Source organism: Microtus oregoni, unplaced genomic scaffold (genome assembly GCF_018167655.1).
Source record: "Microtus oregoni isolate MIOR12 unplaced genomic scaffold, Mior012 000036F_ref0000092, whole genome shotgun sequence".
Lineage (NCBI taxonomy): Eukaryota > Metazoa > Chordata > Mammalia > Rodentia > Cricetidae > Microtus > Microtus oregoni.
In genome coordinates this window covers 3,971,648-3,985,373 of record NW_024543095.1, presented here as the reverse complement: position 1 = coordinate 3,985,373, position 13,726 = coordinate 3,971,648, and the positions used below count along the sequence as shown (strand labels likewise).

The 13,726-nt window shown below is 45.7% G+C and overlaps 1 long non-coding RNA gene across 1 annotated transcript; it reads left to right on the top strand.

Moving 5' to 3' along the window:
- The first annotated feature begins 1,623 nt into the window (after window positions 1–1,623).
- LOC121432847 lies at window positions 1,624–3,215 on the top strand. The gene is made up of 3 exons (XR_005972239.1): window positions 1,624–1,692; window positions 2,376–2,413; window positions 2,955–3,215. It is a non-coding gene; the product is annotated as an uncharacterized LOC121432847 (long non-coding RNA).
- Window positions 3,216–13,726: the final 10,511 nt, after the last annotated feature.

Genomic DNA, 13,726 nt, shown 5'->3' with positions numbered 1-13,726 from the left:
ATCCCTGCTTCCTTTCTCTCCCCTCTCTCCTCCCTTCCCCTTCTCTCCTCTTATCTCCGCTTCCACTTTATTCTTTTGAATTGATTTGGGCTGGGCTACCTTCATTCTCAGATTCATCAAACCCTTTGCAGACAAACTCAGCCAATGCCTCCTTCTCCATTTAGAACTTTACCACTTGCAGAGTTTTTTCACCGAAGATCTTCTTGGTCTTTATGCCCATTTTACAGATTAGAAAAACGAGACTCCACTGACACCCTAGATATCATCCAGCTACTAAGGACATATGCTCAGGGCTTTTCATGTGGGAGTCAGGGGTTTTTCTCCCTGCATACCTGTTGCTTTGATACTCTGGAGAGCTCTTAACATGGAAAGTGGTTACTGGCAGGGGTGAGAAACTCTTCACTACACACAGGCTAATTATGATGATCTTCTTCTTCTTCTTCTTCTTCTTCTTCTTCTTCTTCTTCTCCTTCTCCTTCTCCTTCTCCTTCTCCTTCTCCTTCTTCCTCCTCCTCCTCCTCCTCCTCCTCCTCCTCCTCCTCCTTTGTTTGTGAATCACTACCTACAGTTGCTTATAATAAGCACAGAATTTTTTGGCTTCATTCTCATCCTTGCTATAATTTATCACCATTGTATTTGTTCATTTACTGACTTTTGTCTTTTTCATGACGAAAATCTATGCTCCGGGCAGACAAAACCATGTTTTCTTTATCCTCACGGTATCCCCAGCAAATGCACAGTCACTGGTCTGACATATAGCTGTTGCTTGACCGCTACTGTCATTGAATACAATATGAAGCTCACCACCTACAGGGAGACTGGGCTGGGAAGTTCTGTCTTTATGCATGGGGCTTATTTCTATCCGTGTTCTTCGACCTGGATGATATTAATGTTTTGGCTTATACACAAAGGCAATGAGAAAATTAAGATAATTACGTGGGTAATTCAAGCAGAATGGACCACCCACTCTGACCTCAATTATCTGGTTATTTTAGGTGGAAGTAGCTTCGAATCTGAAGAACTGGAATAATTGCCTCACCTCTCCATTTAGTTTTAGCTGTAGCCAGATGCAGAAATGCTTCCCCATTGAGGCTGTGCGAACTACCACAGACAGCACCTAGGCAGACAATAGATTGCACACACACACACACACACACACACACACACACACACGAGTGCAAAGAGAGCAGGAGCTAGCTGAGGAAAAGGAAGCACTATCTGGGAAAGCTTCCCTTTCCACTACACCTGGCCTTTTGCAACCTTCTGCTTCCTTTCCTCAAGTGTTCTCTTCTGGAGTCAAGGAAGTTGTCACTTGACCTTGGCATGCTGGGCTAGATCCAAGCTTGAACCTCACAGGCAGAGAGGACTGGGCTAAAGACACAGTGTTCAGGGAGATTTGTTTTTCAATTCTGGTTTTTAAAATAGAACAGAAATTCAAGTCGAAGCCAGCAAGTTTGGCTGTGTTGCGTCAACAGTATTTAAAGGTGATATTTGGCTAGCCGAAGCCCGACAATGAAAAACAACTTGGCCTTCTCTATCTTCTCCCCTCCTTCCGTTCTTCTCTCCTCTTCCTTCCTGTCTGTCTTTTCTATTCTCTCTCCTCCCGTGAAATGATGATGTATCCTTTGAAAGTTTTCTAACCCAGCCTTGCAGCAGGAAGGATGGATGCGACTTCATTGCCCTGAGGCACAGGTAAGGAGGCCTAAGTTCAAGGAATCAAGACCCTTCCCCACAGTACTCACTTAACTGGGCACTCAGCCTGCCTGGCTCCAAGTGTGCCTGACCCGGCATGCTGGTGATAGTCACAGGGGGAGAGCAAGTGTCTCATGACTCCTAGGCTCCTCTGGGCCATGAGCTGCCTGGCAGGAAGCCCGGAGCTGCTGGTCTCTGTCTGCCCCTGTCCACACTCCAGAAGCACTCAACTGAAACTGATAAGCATGCAGGTGCCATGAGATGGCTCTGACACCGTAGGAGCCCTCTGTGAGGCCAAATGTGGGCATCTACAGAATCCAGAGCCCCCACCTTGGGGAGGGTACCTCTTTTACACCAGGACCACTGGCTCTCCTCTAGCACATGGCCCCAGATCCCTGGTCCCCAGCTGTCAGCACCAGCAATCTCATTTAGGAGCTAAGCTCTCATACTCCCTAGGGCTACACTCCAACTCTGAGCCCAGGGCCTGGTCCTCTGGCCAGTGTCCTCATAGTTCAGGTTCCCGTGACCAAGATGGGCTTGGTGTTCATGAACCCCAGCTCTTCCAGCTGAGCCCCACATGGAAGGTGTTCTATTTGCAGTTCAGGACCAGGTCTACAAATCCTTTTGGCTTGAAAGAAGTTGTCCCATATTCTGGTGGCCTCTAATCTGTAATATTCCAACAGATCACTCCCATGATGAAGTAATCGATTTCCCATTGCAGGTAAAGGATTGGGAAAACCCAAAATATGGGTTTGGGAGTTAGGAAATGGGAGAGAGGGGGGGAGGGGAGAGAGAGAGAATGAATGCTGGAATAAAGAAGCAGGACCTGGGAAACTGATCCCAGTAGGTTTTGGGGTGTCTATCATCTACACTACTGGGGACTCTCATACAGTGCTATTTTCTTGTATTAGTTACCTTTCCCCACTGACAAAATAGCTGACTGCTGTAGAACAATGGTCTTTTATCCTGTGACTTGTATTGTTTTAATAAAACGCTGATTGGTCAGTAGCCAGGCAGGAAGTAGAGGCGGGGCAATGAGAACAGAATTCTGGGAAGAGGAAAGAGTCAGTCTACAATGGTCACCCAGACACAGAGGAAGCAAGATGAGAATGCCTCGCTGATAACAGGTACCAAATCATGTGGCTAACACAGACAAGAATTATGGGCTATTATAGGTTATAAGAGTTAATAAGAAGCCTGAGCTAATATGCCAAACACTTTATGATTAATGTAGACCTCTATGTGTTTCTTTGGAACTGAAGGGCTGCAGGACTGGGCAGGACAGAAACCTTTGTCAACAAGTTGACAGAAGCAATTTGAAGAAGAAAGGTTATTCCCAGCTTGCACTTCCAGAGTGAGGAAGTTAAGGTGCAGGAGCTTGAGACAGCAGGTCACAATGGATCTGTAGTAAGGAAGCAGAGGAAGAAGAATGTTGGTGGGCAACTCCCTTTCTCCTGATTCTTCAGCCCAAGACTTCAGTGCAGGGAATGACACCACCCACTTTTAGTGTGGGGGTGGCCAGGTGAGCGTGTCTTTCTACATCAATTGACACAATGTAGAAAGTCTTTCACAGACATGTCCAGAGGTTTGTTTCCACGGTGATTGTAAATCTCAAGTTAACAACCAAGATTAATCATTACCTCACTAAAAAGAATACATAAGAGAAGATACTGTGGGGTCCAAGATCATCCTCACCCCTTCCTCCAGAAGGCAGCAGACTGGAGACCCTGGTGAATGTTCACATATTAAGGCTGAGCAGCAAGTGCAATCACTTCCCATTGAGTGACTGTCATGTGACCGGCATGTACCTTTAAGCACTGTTGGTGACACCGTAGGAAGCTGACATGACTCAGGCGGATGCAGGTTTTCGGGCTTCTGGGGTAGACCATCACTAGAGAGTTTGGTAAGCCCACGTGATGATTACATGATGTGACTCCATTGTGTTGACACTTGACATCTGCACCTCTGGATGCCAGGCTGAGCGAAGTAGCAGGGTCATCGCAGATAATGCAATGAAGCCAAGGGCCTGCCGCAGGGGCTCCAACTCGGTGCACATCGGTCACTTGGTTTTCTTTGCAGAAAGTCAAGTCTTTTAATGCGGCATTTTTGGAGTGAGGAGAGCCAAGGCTGGGACCACTTTCTAGCACCCAACAAGGGTTCTCTAGCACAATCATATTTGGAATCTGCCACTCAATCCTGCATGTAAAGGAATCACCTGTTACACACTGGCCACCACCTTCTCCCTGGTGTGGAACCAGGGTTAGACAGCCAAGCCTCCAATAGCACTACAGCTCCCAGAGCGTCTAGACGTGTGTGGGCTTGGCGAAAGACAGGGAGCACAAGATGGCAACACTATGCAGGGCCTGGAAGGTGAGGGGGAACCTCATCAGAATTCGGGAGGCTACCACTACAAACAAAGAGGCGAAGACAAAGGACCCAGGTTACAATAACCTCAACATCATTCTCCAGACGACCGCCTGTTTGCTTGAAGTACACTTGGAAGCAGAGGCCACCAGCGCTCTGCAAATATTTGTGGCAGCGTTTTCACATTCATTACTCTTTACGACAAAGGTAGTACAGTCAATGTTATGGAAAGGGTAAATAGCAAAATAATTGACACCCAAAACAGTGAAAGTCTCACCTAATTCCCCCATGCTGGAAAGAAACACTTGTAACAGTTTAGGATATTTATACTAGGGCTTTAGCCAAACATCTGTTTATACAGTAAAGACACCTGTAGGGGGAAGCGTGTGTTTGAACTTGTCTTTCTCATTTCCTGATGGGATGGGGTCCCACAGCCCATGGCTGTCTTTCCAGTTCAGTAGCAGCAATTGCACCCTATGCATGAAGTCTCCAACCTGACACCCAGATACTTCTCATTTGGGGTCATTATGGCATCTGAAAGAAGGCATTGTGGGTATAGGGATATTTTGATACCATCAAAAATGCATGTTTGATTTCTGTTCCTGCCTCCTGGTTTCTGACTTGGGCTCCCAAAGCCCTTGCAACCCACTCCTTTCCTATTCTAGGAAAAAATTTATTCTGACATTTACTATTGTTACAGTTTATAATTTGAATATATATGGAGTATGATTTGATGTTTCAATACATGCATATATTGTATATTGATCAAATCGAAGTAGCTAGTCTATTGACCACATACCCTTGACATTTCTTTATGGTGAGAACCTCAGCCCTCTCATCCAGCTGTTTTGAAATGTACCATGCCTTATGACAAAGCAGTACTTAGACCTTTGTGTTATACTGAGTGATAAGAACATGTGACACAGATCTCTTAAATCCACTGGAATTTCTTGGATGAGACAAGCATCTTGGGTTTTGATAATGAAATTCTTAGTGGGGGCCTCAGGATGGGGGCTGGTTGCCAGAAGAACCAGCATGTAATTGGATGGCTAAAACTTCCAGTGCTCACCCCCCCCCCCCCCGCCCCCTGCCATCTGGAGAGAAGGCACTGAAGGTTGAATCAGTCACCAGTGGCCAAGGACTTAATCAATCATACTTTTGTATGAAGCACCCCTAAACACCACCCCTACCCCCAGCAAAGAACTGTGTTTGGAGAGCTTCCAGACAGCTGAACACAGGTTCCCTGGAGGTAGAACAACCCAGAAGGGGCATGGAAACTTGCACTCTTCCCGTTTACACTTCCTGCACTAGCTCTACACATCTCTTCCATTGTGCTATTCATCTGTAACTTTTTCTGTAAATTACTAATCGTAGTTAAAACATTTCTGTGAGTTCTATGAGCCTCTCTGATATGTTCGTCGAAGTCAAATAAAGATGTTCTCGGGGGAATTTAATTACACTGAGTTCAACAGAGGAGGAGGAGATGGACTTTGATGTTGGGATTGGAAAACAGTCTTGTGGCACTTTGGGTGTCCTGGAACTACATCTAAGCAGACAATAACAGAATTGTATCTAATAACAGGACATTTGGTTAACATCTACTGGAGAATGCTTACCTGGTACACAAGGAAGTAGCACCTACGTATTCAGTGTTAGCATGTTGTTGAGTCGTGTGACATCAGGAAACACATTGACCTTCCACCTCACATGGGCCATTTCCCTAGATGGTTCTGGATAAGCAACACCCAAGGGCCTCCCAAGCACTGCTTTGTCTTTAACACTCAAGCATGGTACAACTCCAGAGCTCATCCTCACTTGCATCCTTCTGCATTGTTCAGCAGAGGCTGAGGAGGAGGTTGCTGGCAGACCGTGTCCAAAGAGTTTAAATACACTGAAGTCTTTTGTGGTAAAGTTGTGTGACTCACCCAAGGTTACACAGCTAGGGGGAGAGCTGCTCTGAAGGCAATACTCAGCCAATGAAAAAAATTAGAAGACATTGCTGTTATGCACACTGGATTTTATTTCAGTTCTCTCAACTTGATGTCTTCATAGAGCAAGACGGTTCAATCTTGGCTGTGCTTTGGAACCCCCAGAGCTTAGATGAACTGGTCCCTGCTCTTTTAGAAACAAAATGGGTTAATAACAGAAAATAAATTTTTTTTTTGGATTTTTTGAGACAGGGTTTCTCCATAGCTTTTTGTGGTTCCTGTCCTGGAACTAGCTCTTGTAGACCAGGCTGGCCTTGAACTCACAGAGATCTGCCTGCCTCTGCCTCCCGAGTGCTGGGACTAAAGGCGTGTGCCACCACTGCCCGGAAAATAAATATTTTTAATATTTTCCTACTATCATACCTCAGCATGTAGGCATCAAACTAGTATATCTTATGTTAGAATGGTCGATTTTAAAAACAACTGTTTGAGTAACTGATTTGAGTTTTCTAAAGTATCACTAGATAGATGTTTAGCTTGGCATCAGATAGAATTTCCAGTCGTTTCTGAAATGGCACTGAACATACTTTTGCCACTCTGTACTATTTATGTGAACCTCAGCACTGACGACTATAAAATCAAAACATCAACCAACTGTGGAAAATGTTAAAGATGCTCTATGCCCCTCAGTATCAAACATTCAGTCTAGATTTGATTCTTTATATAAAAAGAACAAACTCATCTACTTCATTATTATACAAATTTGCTTTCATGTTCAGTAAATAATAAAATTATATGTATTCCCATGAATCATTTAAAAATACATTTCTTTATGATTTACTAACAGAAAATATTTGACTTGTATATATATTTTATTTTTGTTTATTCATCTAATTATTTTGAGACTACGACTCATGTAGAGCTCCTTATATAGCAGATGACCTTGAACTTCTAATCCTCCAGCCTGCACTTTCTGAGTGTTGGCATTACTGGAATGTTTCTACACATCTGGTTTCTGTGGTCGTGGGCTTTGACCCCAGACCAGGGTTCATGCTTGAAGGCAAGCACTCTCCCTACTGAACTATAACCCCAGTCCTATATACTCAGTTTATATTACTGTCTATCTAGAACGATACACAAAATTTCTTGGCCAAAATCCACAGCAGAAAAAGATTAAGAAGCCCTGCTCTAGAGAACTCTCCAGTAGCTGTGGCCCAGAGTACCATCTCCACCCGCTCTGGCCTGAGTAGTAGGATCATAGCTGGCCTTGATACCTGTGACGGTCTGCATAAGCAGGGCTCCCATAGACTCATCGAGAGTGGCATTACTTCGAGGTGTGGCCTTGTTGGAGGAAGTGTGTTACTTGGAGGGTGGGCTTTGAGGTTTCAGATGATCAAGCTGGGCCCAGTATATCAATCTCTTTCTGCTGTTTGCCAACTCAGATGTAGAACTTTCAGCTACCTCTCCAGTACCTTGTCTACCTGCATGCCACCATGCTCCCTGCCATGAAGATAATGGACGAAGCCTATGAACCTGTAAGCCAGCCCCAATTAAATATTTTCCTTTATAAAAGTTGCCATGGTCATAGTGTGTCTTCACAGCAATAGAAACTCTGGAAGGCGATAGAGAGCAGGCAGTAGAGTGTCTAGGAAGGTAAACTGGGACCATCAAGTAGATGGGGTCGTGAAGGTTGGTTAAAGGCTTGCTTGCCTTGGTGCCCTTGCTGCTTTTCCCCATGTAGATGTAGCTCTGGGTAGAAGGAGGATGTGCTCCTACTATCTTCTTGACCAACTTGAGACAGATGCTAGACAAGTTGTCACTTTGAGATCTCAGGGAGTCCTTAGAGCCCCCAGGCAGGTAAGAGGCATGTACTCTGACCCTGTCCCTTCTAGATGGCTCAGAAATGCTCTCCAGATTCACCATTATTTTGTTTTTTTTTTCTCCCAAGAATTAGGCTGTGGTCCACTATTGTCTGTGACCCCTTTAGTTGACTGGGCCAGGGCTTGGCTCACAAATAATGCCCGTTAGACTAGCCTATGCACTTCAGGTAGAACCACAAAGGGCTTCCATACTGGAAAGAATATAGAGATGGGAACTCAGGGACTCTATGATCATAGAGCCCTTCAGTAGAGCCCTCATTCCTCCATTTTCCAACATGACCTTGTATTAATCTCCTCTCTGGGCCATGTTCGTTTCATCTGCAAAGTTCACTCGTCATTCATGCTTGTTCCATAGGATTGTTGGAGGATCAAAAAAGACCGTGCAATTAAAACCCATATTACAGATCTAGGATCTGAGAAGACCCTACTAACTATATTCCGGTCACTGCCAATAAGAATCTACTGTTCTGATATTCTTCCATCTGTGGGCTGGCTCCACCTATGCTGGACCCCACCTTTACTTCTGTTGCAGACTCTCCCCAAATTTCTTTTCTCTCCTGCTGTCTGAGTTGATGTAACTTCACATGAGTACTCTCGCATATACTGTGACGTCTCTTGTTTTCAGGGCATCAGAATAGCTGAGAGGTCATGGCGACGCTGAAGCTCACTGACAAAGGATACTCACAGCCCACTAGGGCTACCACAGTCCACTCAAGCACTGCTCCTGACCCGCTCTGAAGCAGATCCTCAGTGACAGATGAGGCATGAGATCTGATATCATCCCATTATATATGGTCTTGAGTATGAATCCTGCCAGCTGTTGTTAAAGCCATGTGCCGCATGTGACTACTGCAAGACTGGCTGGTGCTGTTCATCTCTAGTCTCTTCAACCTAATCTTATTAAGACTTCGATATAATTACGTTCACGTGGTTTTTAAAAATCCTTTGCAAGCCAGCAAGAACTATATTTGGGCTCAATTAAATGCCCTGCTTAATTGCAATTATATTTAGACAGTGTACTAGGGCCTCATCACTCAGTCTGCATCTATCTCGCTTGGTCTTAGGAAATAGAGACAGAGGATGGAAAAGAGATCACTACTTGCTGGTAACCTCTAGGTTTGATTCCTGGTATCTATTATCCCATTTAAGCCTCTTAGCAACTCCCTGTGGTAGGGAGACATATTCTTTGCATCAAGCTCAGAGGGATTAAGGAATTTGCCTTTAGACATGTAGGTAGCCAGTTGTGGGTCTGGGGATGGTGTTTAAGATGATTTTATCTTTACTTCCAGTCTGCTCTGCCCCCCAACACACATGGCAGAAGGTAACTGCTTTAAGCTCCCATGGTACCTGCTACTGAGATCCCCAGGGAGACCCGTTACCCAAGTCATGGATCAAAGTGCACATCTGGACTAATGTGGCACAGAGAGTGTCACATTGTGCAAGCATGGTAGCTTCTGTCCCCCATGTGGGTGAAGTGGGGAAGAAGGAGAAAGGCTCACTGGATACTCAGAACAGGTTGTCAGCCAAATGTACCAACAGTGACCTATTGCATATTGGTCCTTAGGGCAGTAACTGGTACAGAAGGCATGGAGGAGGCTGATATGGTTGAGAGTTTCATCATGAACCCATCCTGGCCCCTTTCTGCCTGCCTTCTGATCCTGGTGCAAGTCAGCCCAGCAGCTCCCCAGCCTGCAGTGGCCCTTGCCTTCATTGGCTGCCTTGTCTTGGGGATGGAAGCCAATCACATACTTACCTCCAGGCTAGATGGCAATCATCGGCTGTCTGGTCTCAGAGAGTGATGTGTCATGGGGTGAGTTGGCCTGCCTCCCAGATGTATGCATCTGGCCCTATGCTCTCCACCACCTGTGTCCCACGCCTCATTTCTTTGTCCCATTATTTTCCCAGTGATGAGTTAGAGGTGTGAGCTATGACCCATGTTCCAAACCTACGAAACAGACCATTCAAGCCAAGACATTCTGGCATCTCCATGGGGACGCAGAAAAAAAATGAGGTGACGTGTGAGTTGTTTGTCAGTCATTCCTTTAGACACTCCCCCAAAATGACTGTGGAGAGCTTCTTTGACACCACTGCTAGCAACTCAACAAGATATTCAAACACGGTTCAAAGATGACAGCTAGGACTTGATTATTGTCTGTACATCATGCAAATGTGGGCATAATTGATAATCCATGACGCTCCCTCTCTTCCACACTTGGAGGGGCTCAGCACCTCTCCTTCAGTCACCCCTGATTGCTGAGTTGTAATTATCTTTCAGCATTGTTGCCTTTGGGAGGCCAGGAAGGGAATGCTCACCCAAGCTGGGCTGGAGCCAGGCCTGTTGGAGGACAATGAGCATCCCGGAGTCTATTCTCTTTATCCCTCTCCTGGAACACCAGCTCGCAGATGAGAGGAGCGCTGCATGGCCAGCTGAAATGAAAAACTAGAACTCAATACCTTCTCACAGCCCCACGGCTACACCAGAAGGGAACTTACAATTTTAACCTTTTTGAACTTTGTTTCTGGGAGTGCCTCCCTAGCTAGGGCAATCAGATCTTTTATTATTTGCAACAGCGCCATGGTGAAGGATTTTCCTCTTTCATTGTTACAGTTCATAGTCGCGGGACTGCTACTCTCGGAAGGCACTGTGTTTACACACACACCCTTAGTCACCCTTCGCTACTGTATGAAGCAGGCACATTGGTGGGCCCCCATTTACAGACTTGGGGACCAAGACTCTGAGACGTTAGACCCCTCCGTCCATGTCAGAGGTCCCGCAGTAGCTAGTAGATAGGGCTGAAGCTGGAGCCCAGGTCATCTGACCTGAAGGCTCCCTTTTGACCATGGCTTTCTCCCTCCCCCTTGGAGTTGATCCATACGCAGTTCTATGAGTCTGCCTAGCTCCATGCCTGGGAAGCAGCCCAAAAGGGACTGAGTTTCTAATTTATAATTTCCCCACTCCATCCCAGCAGCCTGCACTCGCTCGCCGTGTGCAATGGCACTTGCTCCCTTCTCTCGGAGAGATACTTAGGAGTGGAATTGCTCTCATAGTGATTTCGCGTTTTGGATTTCATGTTCAGAATTTTAAGGAGCGGCCACATGCCTTCCGAAGTGGCTGTGGCACTTAATATGTCGTGCCACCCTAATCGTGTGATGACAATGACTTTTCCTCCTGTTTGTCAACTCATTGTCCTCCTACTTTTCCGGTTTAGCTCTGAATTACCTTCGGAACTCTCCATTTTTCCTTGGTTCAGTTTCCCTTACCTGAAATAAACACCTACATTCTAAACTCTACATTTATATGGCAGCTCTTCCTCTCTTCCTTAACCAGGTGTTGGCTAAGACCTCCCTGGGTCTCCCCCACCCCCCACGAAAAAAGATGCTCCAGCCCACAGTGAACAGAGAACACAGGGAACCTCTCTTTCTTGTGTCCTGGAGAAGCTGTATGCAGGGAAGGGAGGGGGTTCATGTTCCTTTGAGAAATATGAGCTTTAAAGGCAACGAGCTGAGCACAGTGGCGCACACCTGTGTTCCAGTCCTCAGAGGGCAGAGGCAAGAAAGTCACAAATTAGGGCCAGCCTGGGCTACACGGCATGTCTATGCAGGAATTATCAGATTTTATTGCTAATGAGCAAGTTGTGTCTGCAGCATTTAATCTGCCTTTCTTACGAAACCTGCTCACCAGCTTCTGTGTTCCCGTCTTCCTTCTGTCTTAAAAACTCTATCGTAAAGGTTAAGTGTGTTGCCTGAGATCACCCAGCAAACAGGGGAAGCCCGGGCTCCAGCTTAGGCCAGGCTGTATTTCTTTTATTTTATTTGTTTTCTGTCACCCAAATCTTAGGGTCTTTCTGTGCCACCATGACTTGCCGGGCACTTCCCTGTGACCCGTCCTTTCCTTTCCTTCTTGCATGTTTCCTGCCAGTGACCAAGACACCCAGCTTTTCAAGCCCTCCATCTGCCTGACCTGGGCTTCTCGGGCCTCCCCTGGTCACATGGGACTCTTGGCAAAAACCCGGGCGCTAGCATTTGCTTTAGCTGTTTTCTTTTCCACATCATTGTTTCCATAGGATGTCTGCTTTCCCGAAATAACACTGGGGCATTCCAGGTAAACTCACATCCGACCAGAATCCCCATTCAGCAGCAGTCTGAGGGCCTCTGGCTAGCCATTGTTTTCTTCCTTTCCTCTGATCAGTCAGCCTCAGAGGGATGGTAGTGTGGGACAGGTTTGCTGTGGAGCCTTGGAAGGGGGAGCTGAGGGATATGGGAGGGATTTAACCAATCCCACTGACCTCTGGCCCCTGCCCAAAGTCTAGAGGTTAACAGCAATGTCCTTTTCAGTGCTGGGGGCATGAAATGATGGCACACATGGTATATTTTTACTATATAGGTTGTATACAAATCTTGTGTACCTGGTAACACTCCAGGTTAGCCTTATTGGCTTTAGAATCTATGTCTGTTTTGTCTATAGTCCCCTCTTGGATCCCCACTCCTGGCTCGTAGCTACATGCTCCTTCCTGGCTTGCCAGTTTCTGTCCTATGAGAGCTTTGTCTGTAGATGGGAGCGGTTGAGCTTTGTCCGCTGTTTGCTTTCCCTCCTCCACTTTCTGAACACTTCCTGTAATTTCCCTTGATCTGTCTGACAGTTCATGTCCAGAAGCAACGTTATCGTCCTTAGATGTGGCAGTTTCCCTGTGTTTCTTCTTTCCAATGAAAAGAAAAAGAAAAAAGAAGCCAGCTAACAAGGGATCCTAGGGGTCAGATGACAGCTCAGTGGGCAAAGCAGCTGCTGGGCGAGCCTGAGTACCTAGGTTCAAGGACCCAGCACCTAATAAAAGCTCAGTCTTAGCACAGGTGGTTATAATCCCAGTGGCCCTCTGAGAGGATGGAGAGTTTTGACCTGGCCCAGAATATGAAGAGGAAAAAGCAACAGAGAACCCGCTTAAAGCAGGAGGTGAGGACTGACATCCAAGGCAGTCCTTTGAGTTCTACATGAACAAATACAGACAAACGAACATACACGCATTCACACACGTATACACACACGTAAAAACAAACACATACACACACGAACACATACACACACGGGATCTTAACAATCCTAGCATCATCAGTCCCTTGAAATGGTGGCCCTTGGCTACCTCCAAAGGAGCTACTGTCCCGGCCTTTGTTCCTAGACTGGAAGATTCCACTCCAGCATGAAGCATCCTTTCTGGTAATATCTTAGGGATTCGGCTGATACTGCACAGTGAGTGTGATGTGTAAATGCCATGGAAATCTGGTCGATACACTGTTTTATTAAGATTTCTGACACAGAGGGAAATGAATGGGATAATGGAGTGTATAGCTGAGGCCTTTGCTCCAATTTCAAACCAGTTGTCTTTTACTTCCTAGCTCCCATCCATCCTTTCTCCTGTCCAGACCATGTTGCTATCACATATTTTATCCATAAGCATTTAGGTCTGCATTTCTAAGACATAAGGATCCTTAAAACTCTTAAATGCAATACCTTGACACACTTAAAAATCGAGCAGTTCTTTAATACAATCTCAATGTGTTCAAATTTGTCCAATTTTCTCATTATCCTTTTATGGCTTGGAAGTGCATTTTCAAATTATTTATTTTGATAGAAAAACTTTTCAAGTACCTTTAAAATAGTTTGCCAGTGTTGTTCTATGTCAAAGCGCTTCTATGTCAGGGAGGTTGTTAAAGCGAAGATTCCCAAATTCCACCTGAATGTAGAAAGAGGCCCCTAAAGTTCCCTTATCTGTGCATGTCTATCAAAACTCAGGTTTCTTTCCCCATCTCTTTGGTCTCCTCCTCTAAAGTGCCTGCTTATGTTGTGATTTAATTGCAGAGACTTGTCTT